At 43.4% G+C, this 8,337-nt stretch overlaps 1 long non-coding RNA gene across 2 annotated transcripts; it reads right to left on the bottom strand.

Moving 5' to 3' along the window:
* Window positions 1–6,780: 6,780 nt before the first annotated feature.
* Window positions 6,781–8,122, bottom strand: LOC137083898 (uncharacterized). 2 transcript variants are annotated; one of them, XR_010906655.1, is made up of 4 exons: window positions 7,896–8,122; window positions 7,722–7,793; window positions 7,483–7,610; window positions 6,781–7,389 (listed from the first exon to the last, which is right to left on the bottom strand). It is a non-coding gene; the product is annotated as an uncharacterized lncRNA (long non-coding RNA). The 2 variants fall into 2 exon arrangements; XR_010906654.1 differs by having other exon boundaries at window positions 6,781–7,413.
* Window positions 8,123–8,337: the final 215 nt, after the last annotated feature.

Raw genomic sequence — 8,337 nt, forward strand, 5'->3', positions numbered from 1 at the left:
AAATAAACGCTACAAAATATAAAAGTAATAAAGAAAGGAAATAAACACAACAAAATAATAGAAACAAACAAAAGAGACACAAATTAATAAATGCAACTCAAATTATTGAACTAAAATGGAGTTAAAGCAAAACAGCAGTGTTGAATGTGCACCCAAGCTGAAATCACGAGGTTCTGCAATCAGGATGCAGACTGGAATCAAATGGGCAGGCTCAAAGAATGGTTTAAACTCCTAAAACACACAAAATAACTATAACCAAGTTACCTTTATAAGGGCCAAAGGGAGTCAAGAGTGGGTTCTACATACCAGATTGTGCCAAACATAATCTATCCGATCACATGCCGACGAGAAATCACATGCAGTTCGCCAGTACAGCGGAGCCGCGACAACAACCGTTGCGTTGTTGATCATCCGCGGGTGCAACAAGCTCTTACCCAAACGCCAGCCCAACCAAAATCACTGTTAACTAACAAGCAAAAGCTAAAGGAACATTTAGCATCTATCACATAGACAGCCACGGAAAAAAACACTCATACATACCCCTCGTGTGATGTACCAAAACGCTGGAAGTGCGATCAGTCGAGTATGACGCGACACCCGTTTACCGTACCTCGCCTTATATATGCTCCATCGCAAATGTTACCACCTAGCAATAACCTGCACTTAACCACAGTAACAACAACGGTAGTCAAGAGTAAATTTAAATGTGTGGTAAAACACATTATTTCGAAGGCTTGATTGTGTTTGCAATGGGCTCAGATAAGTTAGCTGGCCGAGTGTGCTGTGATTCATTAACCGCCTAGTGCACGTTTTTTGGAAACCCCTTAACTTTACCGGTAGTCTGTAAAGACTGCATCTATAGCGATCGGCACCTTTTGTATCTTTAGAACAGTTATAGCCAAATATCTGTTGCAAAAACTATAGGAAGGCTTAGGTTCTTAGGAAGGTTGAACAAACCTGCAATCTGGATGAAAATAACAGCCCTTCGTCTGCATTGCGGCAACAACGCTCACATCAAGCTGAGGGGGGCACCACAAGAAAATTATCTCTCTACACCTTTTGCTGTAAGAACTGCACTAACAGAAACAAAAAAGCGCAATCTATATTAGCTATATCTTTCCATAAACACGGACTTTGCAAATAAAGAAAACTACTGAAAAAATGTCTCCCACACTCTTCCAGCCTAGGATGAAGTCATAATATATTAAAAAAAAGTTTTGAGACAAATGGCCGTTTAATGGAAAACCATGTGAATGTTGCTGCATGATATTGAACATCTCTGCCCCATCTGTTTGGTAACCAATGTGAATATTATCTTAATATTCAATGTTAATAGCCGGAACAATGTCAACATAGATGCTTTTTTCTAGGTGAAATGGAAATAGTGAACTAAATTTTAGGGCGGACACCCTGGACCCTGGACATCGCCACTCTGCGGGCAGCCCCTCACAGACCACTGCCATGCACACACATAATAAAACATAAACAAAACACAACGTAAAGTCCAGGCCCGGTCTTCACTTCTCCTTCACTGTCATCACTCTTCCTTCTATGCTCCCAAGCTCCTCTAAGAGACATGAGACCTGTGCGGCGGGCAGCTTGCGCTTATTTTCCCTCACGCCCGGCCTCGTCCTGCTCTTACGGTCCCTCAGCCTTGCTGCTTGCCACACTAAGCATTTGTTAGCACCGCATACTATAACTATTTAATTTTACTTGTTTTTATGGGCCTTTCAAGACACTCAAGGACACCACAGAGTTGAGTGACGGTAATAAAAAAAACAAGACAGCAATACTACAAAACAACAGCTGTTTAACACTAGATCATTTAAAATTGATCAGAGAAAGCCAATTTGAATACATACATTTTAAGACATGCTTAAAAATTAGTTAGTCACAATTATATGATGTGATAGTTAATCACATTCTTGTATACAGTCAAGCCAAAACCTATTCAGACCGCTTTGACTTTCTCACATTACCACAGTTTATTTGGTATAGTTTAGAAAATAAAAAAAGAACTTAAACACAGAGTTAAACTGTGTCAGAACAAATTCATCTTGATAATGTCAGATAACTTTGATGGAAAGGGACGTAATGATTACAATCAACCAATTAGCTGTTAAATTTAAGAACACAATTAGATAATACCAGTTTAGGTCAACTAATGCTTCATTTTGTTCAGTCTGTGGTGTAAAAGGTCACATTGGCAATAAAAAAAAAAAACAAGGGTCAAAGTGTCAGGATTGGTGGAATGGATGAGAGCGAGGACTCAATTTGCAGGAGGAAATGGGTTTTAATAATAATCATAAAATAAAACAAGACAAACAAAATCTACCCCGAGGGAGAAAACGAGACTTGACTAGACTTGGCTTTACTTGACATGATGACGATCCAGCACACGACTGCAAACACAAGGAGACTAATAAATAGGGAGAAAACAAAAGAGGGTAACGAGAGAAGACAGGTGGGACAAATTAACCAATAATCAAGAAACAATGAGGATGGCTTTGACAATGGACAATAGCACATGGAACACACAGACATTAGCCTTCAGGTAGGGAACAAGATTCATGGTGTAACAGTTCCCGGGCTTAAAAGCGGGCTCAGGAATGGCCTCCTGGCATACAGTGAGCTATGGGACAGTCTCCGGGCAGGCAGCGGGCTGGGCAAGGAGTCTGGGCAGCGGTGGCAGGGCAAGGAGCCTGGGTGGCACGGGCAGGGCAAGGACCGTGGTTAACATAGGCAGGGCAAGATGACTGGACGGTGTAGCTGGCACCTCTGGGCCGGTAGCAGGCTCTGGGATGGCCTTCAGGCCATAGAGGATGGAGAAAGCCTTTTCCTCCTCCTCCTTTTACGAGAACAAGACGATGGTATGGTGCTTACCGCCTCTGGGTAAGCTGCAGCGTCTTTGGCCTCCTCTGGGGAAGCTGTAGTGTCTTTGGCCACCTCTGGGAGAGCTGCAGCGTCTTCGGCTGCCTCTGGAGGAACTGCAGACTCATAAGCTTCATGGTCACACAAAACATGACAACAGGAATGCATGAAGCTATTGAAAAACATCAGCTGCATGCATCACAACAAAAGACAAAACATAACACACGGACAGAATAGTGCACACTCACACGACAAGACCGAGCACACAAGGACGAGCAAATGCTCATTCTGTGTGCTCACAACAGAAGACAAAACACTAGGAGCATGAATGTGTGAATCCCAACACAAAACCAAAACCCAACTAGACTGAAGTAATGGGAACCAAAAACCACACCCCAGACAGAAAACTCACATGGACAGAAGAGCACCCAGCTCGAGCATCCTCAAAGCTGTGTGCTCACACAAGACAAGACAAACAATACAGTCAGGGCTCTGTCACGTAACCAAGACAAAACTAGACCGAAGTGGCAGAACCCTGACACAAAGTGTCAAAGTTTAATGGTAGACACTTTATGAATTCTGTTTGGGCTTAATCTTAGTTTGCTTTTTTTGACTATCGTCACTTACATAAAATAACTATAGCATCCTGCACCCACTGGTATCTGAGAAAGTTTTGGTTTGACTGTAAATTTTGGAAGAGGATTCCAAAGATGAGGAGCAGCACAGCTGAACACAGTGGACCCTATAGAGACTAAACGAGGGTACAACAAGGAACACATATGAAGGAGATCTAAGTGTGCTTGGGGGTGTAAATGTAAAGCAAGTTGGAGAGATATGAGGGTGCAAGGTTGTGAAGAGCTTTACAAAGAAAATGAATATTGTACTTTACTTAATATTTAACAGAAAGCCAGTGTAAGTGATAGAAAAAAGGAGAGGTATGCTCTATGGAGGAGGTTTTAGAAATTATACGAAGTTTGTAAGGTTACCCAATTAGCAGAGATTTGCAATAATCAATGTGCGAAGGAACTAGAGCATGTACAAGGCTGCTAAATTTGTTGTGAGAAATAAATGAAGACGCTGATGTTTCAAATGTGGATATATGCACATACTTATAGTGCTATTAAAGAATTAGTTAATTTCAAAATTAAAATTCTGATATTTTACTCACCCACATCTCATCCAAGATATTTAGTCAAAAAATAACATTTTTTTAAGTAAAACATCCTAGAGGAAAACAATTTGCTCATTGGTTGCTTTTTCTAAGCTCAGGAGACATAGTTGTGATTCTCCTATGTTTCATGATTAAGTGTCAGTTGTTTCTCAGATGTTTCTCCTAAAATTCCTTAGGAGAAACAAATAAAGACGCAAATGAGAGATTTCTAAGAGAGTTAAAACTGAGACTGTGGTGAGAGAAGTGTGGAAAATCTCTTTATTGTCTAAATTAGGTGTCAGCTTTGTCTTCCCATGTTACTCCTAAATTCCATTTACAAGTTTGTGTGCCGATATATTCTTAGTGAAAGTGGTAAACAGCTTTGGCTTGCTGTCTGCTATCGAGGGGCTGGGAGAGGATATTCTACCCAAGCTCCGATTGCCCCCCCATAACTGGCTAAATTAAATGAATAAAAGAATGAATGAATGAATGCATGAATAAGTCATTTATATAGCACTTTCATATGTACTACTGTACACCCAAAGCACTTTACACTCGTGTCAGGTGTCTCTTCTCAACCAACACCAGTGTGGTGTACAAAAATGTAGAAAAATAGGAGCAGGGGATGCTGCAGGAACTAAAAAGGGGAAGAGGTAAGCTGCTGGTTTTATACCTTGGTATTAACTGAAAGATTTGATGGGCGTACTCCTCCCGAAATTACATTTACTAACTTCACGAGTTTGTATGCCCTAATCTTAGTGAAAGTGGTAAACAGATTTGGCTTGCTGTCTGCTATAGAGGGGCTCGGAGAGGATAATCTACCCGATCCCCCCCCAAAACATAATGCAGAAATAGACAGCAAGGAAGAATTATGGGAATTTAAACAGCTCATGATTACTTGAGGAGTAGGCATATTTATTCAAGGAGACCCCCAAAAATTGTAAAATAGACTGAATGGAAGATGGCACTGCAGAATCATTGAGGTAGGTAACTGTCATAGTAGTTTATGAAGCAGGTGAGGCGTTTCATCAACAGTCTGGTATCGAGCGGGGCACTGCAGCAGCATTCTCGAATTGGCGGGGCAATGCAGCGGCATTCTCAAAATGGCGGGGCAATGCAGCAGCATCTAGCAAAACACTGCAACCCCAGTCTCAAATTGGTGGGGCACTGCAGCGGCAGTCTCAAAATGGCAGTGCAATGCAGTGGCGGGGCACTGCAGCGGCAGTCTCAACATGGCAGAGCACTGTAGCAGCAGTCTCAAATAGGAGGAGCAGTATAAGATAAAAATTAAAAGATAAAGATAATTAAGATAAAGCTCCACTCTTCTCCCGAAAAAGTCTGTTGGTTCCTCAGTGAAAACTTTTATAGCATCAAACAACTAACTAAGCTAAACTTATTTAAAACAAATAGGCATCTGCAAACCGTTTTTGTGCTCTCTTTTTTTATGACATTGGGGTTCCCTTTATCGAGGGAACTCGCACTGCGTCATCGTAGATGACACTTCGGGGAACGCCACTAGTGAGACTCCACTGAAGCTTGAATGAAAAAAGGGCAATCCTGTTTGGTGTTGCGTCATGCCGTAGCGAGTGATGGCATATCCGGAAGGTACAAAGGGACTCCGGCACAAGCAGTGTTAGCTTTCTGCTCTTCAGCATTAGCGCTCTGTGTTGAATTGTTTGTCTATTTGGTGTTGTTTTTCCAAATGAGTATTATGTGGCAGGCTCGTGAGCCTCGTAGTTCTGTCCCGCGTCTATTGAGGCAGCGCAGTGGCAGATCAGTGGGCTCACAAATGAACTTTTCAGCAGGTCTTGGGGCTGCAGAGGCACTTTCTCAGTCCCTGCTGACAGTTCAGATGTTCTCCTTCCTCACGTGGAAGCCCGTGCTGTGGCCTCTTCCACTGGGGTGCAGAACCCGATGCTTGAGCCATCTGATTCTGAGGAATTAGATGTGCTCAGCATCGAGGGGGGTGACATTAAGCACCAACCACGCTGCTTCATTCATAAAATAGGGGAGCTCGGGCAGTTCCCGAGGGGGCTGCCTGTAGTAAACCGGTGTTCTCCGTCCCTGTGCGGAAGCCTGCGATGTGGCTCTTCCCCGGGGTGGAGAACCAGATGCTTGAGTGAGCTGATTCCGAGGAATTAGATGTGCTCAGCATTGACGGAGTGAAGTAAAAGAGAGCTCGCCACCTCAATGCAAGGCTCGATCTCGCATTGCCTAGGCAGCGCGTGGATTACGGGTCTGCGGCAAGAGTGAACACATGCGATCAGTGTACATGTGATACTGTTTGGCGCGAGGCATACAGTCAGCACCTGAGGGATATTTCAGCCTCGCGCCTGTGGTGTCATCTTGAGGGATGAAAGCCAAATATGTTGTAAACGAACCTCACGTTGCTGAGGCAGTGTGTAGATGGTGATTTGTTAAATACATATTAAAACAGTAATGTCTGGTGATTATGGCTGCATTTAATTCTGAGGAATTACATGGGATTTATCCAACTTTGAGGAGTAATATTATCAGCCTACAGGAGGAGAAAAGTCTGAGCACAGCGTGAGATACTGTTGAGATCTCTTCTGAATCTTGAGACGACAAATGAGCAATCAGTCACAGGTCGGAGTGGAATACCATGGGTCACGCTCCTCCCTCTAAGTCCACCCTGAGGGGTTCCCAAAATGCCCCAATGAACAGACGAAGAGAAAGTTATAACAACTTTATTTTTAAATTAAAAGAGGAAAACTAATAAAAACTTCAGCAGGAGGTTGTAGGGAGTGGCTCGGGACACCAACATCAACTTCTGGCAGTACAGGTAGGTACTCAGAATTTGGTCTCGTCGACTCACAGGTGGGCATACAGGTAGATGCTCTGAACTTAGTCTCACCAAAGGGCATACAGATAGGTACACAGGGCCCTAACTGGTGGGCATACAGAGGACAAAGGGCTTTGGCTGTTAGGCATACAGGTAGATATACGAGTGGGTTTATAAGACACAGAGCTTTGGCTTTTAGGCATACAGGCAAGTACACAGGGCTTTAGCTTTTTTTTTTTTTTTTTTTACTTTTGGCTTACTGGTAGAGGGAGGCAAGAACATCCAATCTCCTCAAACAACTGAGCAGGGTGTCAGAGTATGAACTGGCACCTGGAAACACTCAACAATAGAATGGTTATACGTGAGGGTAACCAGAGAATTCCCCAGCGGCAGTAGGTAAATACAAGCACTCCCTTTCTTGACACAGTAATCGAAGCCAGCTCTTACTTCCACAGCGCCACCACCAGACAATAAGGAAGGTAGAACAGTCCCCCAGTCATGGACGTGTTGAAAGGCTGTCCAACACCAGCACTCGGCTCTTCTCAGGCAAGGCTCTTTCCTTGGCCTAGAACACGGTCACTGACAAACACTAGCAAAAGCACTGCACTTTACCTGGTGCACTCCAAAGAAAAGAAAAAAAAGGACTGCACACACTCACGGTGATATAAGGCCAGTGGTACGTTTCCAGCCCGGGCTCCGAGTCCTGGCTAATTGTGCAGGTTTAGGCTTGGGACAGACACAAGGGATATTGAGGCCACAAACCAGGGACTCCTTCCTCCTCTCTTGCTAACTCCAGCAAGAAAACATGTACAAGCAGACTGGGTGATGGGCAAACACTGTTAATTAGATTAGCATCAAAGGAAAGGCATCAACACACCAAACAGTAGTCATCCTCACCTCCAGCCGCAATAACACAAGGAAATACCTTCGTTGAATCTGAGGATCTGGGCTTTTGGTAAGAAGTCAGCGCTAATATGGGTGGTAATATATAAACAAGGAAATGTTTGAAAGTTTCGGACTGCTCCTGTCTTTTCTCAAAACACATGTCAAATGTTCAAAGCATTAACTCACCAGATTAGCGTCACTCTCCTTCTTCTATTGCCTCTCCAATTCGATCCGTTCATTGTGTCTTCCAAACATCCAGTATTCCTTCAAAACACCCCACACAATCATAAAAGCACAATGTAAACAAAGGGCTTAGCACTTATCTCCTCCGGGTTTCAAACATAAATCTCCATATTCTTCCACTACAGCCTGCAAGTCCAAACAGCCAGTCTCACCACCACACCAGTTACTTCCATCACACTCCCAGCGAACACCTGGAACAAACTTCACTTCCCTTTTTTTTATAGGTCTTGCCCTTTCTTAATGGACCAATTGCCACATCCTCCTCACACACCTGATACATATCTCTTTTGTTTTCCTTGCTCGGAGTCGACTGGAACCGGCCCAGTGTTGCACTGAAATCGGTCCGGGCAGAACTATTTCCACCACTTTCATTTCATTTCAATTG

This window comes from Pseudorasbora parva, chromosome 7 (assembly GCF_024679245.1).
Source record: "Pseudorasbora parva isolate DD20220531a chromosome 7, ASM2467924v1, whole genome shotgun sequence".
Classification (NCBI taxonomy): domain Eukaryota; kingdom Metazoa; phylum Chordata; class Actinopteri; order Cypriniformes; family Gobionidae; genus Pseudorasbora; species Pseudorasbora parva.